This window comes from Ixodes scapularis, unplaced genomic scaffold, assembly GCF_016920785.2.
Source record: "Ixodes scapularis isolate PalLabHiFi unplaced genomic scaffold, ASM1692078v2 PGA_scaffold0__279_contigs__length_252992795, whole genome shotgun sequence".
NCBI classification, from domain to species: Eukaryota; Metazoa; Arthropoda; class Arachnida; order Ixodida; family Ixodidae; genus Ixodes; species Ixodes scapularis.
Window position 1 is genome coordinate 145,106,668 of NW_024609835.1, and position 1,414 is coordinate 145,108,081.

At 51.1% G+C, this 1,414-nt stretch overlaps 1 pseudogene; it reads left to right on the plus strand.

Moving 5' to 3' along the window:
- The first annotated feature begins 207 nt into the window (after positions 1-207).
- On the plus strand, positions 208-822 carry LOC120848668 (annotated as a pseudogene).
- Positions 823-1,414: the final 592 nt, after the last annotated feature.

The following is a 1,414-nucleotide window of genomic DNA, read 5'->3' on the forward strand; positions in this document are numbered from 1 at the left end:
TATCGAAAAGCTGAAGGAGCTGTTTAGTTATTTCGGTCTGCAAGATGTTGTTGTCAGTGACAATGGCCCCCAATTTTGTTCTCAAGAATTTCAGATTTTCTTGCGAGAGAACGGTGTGAAGCACGTCAGGACCGCCCCCTACCATCTGTCAAGTAATGGGCTGGCTGAGCGTTTCATCCGCACCCTGAGGAGGCCTTACGAAAAGAGATGCCGGGCCGGCCTCTGTCCCGTCGACTAGCAAGTTTCTTGTTAGCTTACAGGAACACACCGCACGCCACAACCCTTCAGAGTCCTGCGGAGTCGCTGCTTGGGCGGCGGCTCACTACCCGTCTGGACAGACTGCGACCCTCTGCAGAGGAAAGTGTTCACAGCAAGCAGGACGTGCTACAGGTGAAGCACGGTGGCAAGCACTGACACTTCGTGCCGGGTGATAAGGTGTACGTCAAGAACTTCCGGCCGGGTGAGAGGTGGTTGCACGGAGTCGTCATGGCTAGATCAGGACCGGTCTCCTACAGGCTTCGCATGACCACAGCGCGGTGGACCTTCGTGTGGCGACGACACCAAGACCACCTGCGGTTGCGGGAGAGCTCTACCCCAGAGGCGGAGGAAGGTGGTTTGCTGATACCGAGTGTCCTGCCATCATCGCCAACCCCAGGTCAAGGGGGACTTGTGAACGAGCTGCCTCCAGTTCGGTCACCGGTGGTAGAGGGACAAGACATGGGATCAACTCCAGTCTCCGGTCGTTCCGCAGCCCAGCCGCAAGAAGCTCAGCGCCGGTATCCCGAACGGCAACGGCGTGCACCTGATAGGTTTTCGCCTTAAGAATGAAGAGAAAAAAACGAGGACTTTGTGTTTTTCAGAACTGTGATTATTTTGTACTTCGTATGTTTGTATTTTGTACTTTCCAGAACTTCAATTATTCTCGTGTTTTGTTAAATTGTCATATCGTGTTACTTTGTGAATATTGTACTGGAACGCCGTCGAATGGTATTACTGTGTTGAACTAAGTGTGGGGGAGTGTTGTATGGGTGACACAATAAGCCGGCAACAGCTAGCGCGCGCTCGTGCGTCTCGCGCCACTGTTCCTGGGCGCCATATCTATCTGAGCCAGCGCACCGTTTGCACCACCCGCTGCTATCCTGCCGCTCTCTCACACCCGTGGCTATGTGTCGTACTCCGGTAATCCTGCAATAAAGATGTTCCAGCGAAGAACCCCAACGGCCTGTTACTCCAAATACCACAATCAACGTTTGATATTTGACGCCCTTAGGTAATATCTGTAATTATGTCCTCCAAAAGGAACATTACATAGGAAATAAGAACGAAATATTTTGTAGCGTTACGTTATTGAAAGCACTTTCAAAAGTGGCTATGAAAACATATGCGAACGCCAAAAATAACAATATAACCAGAA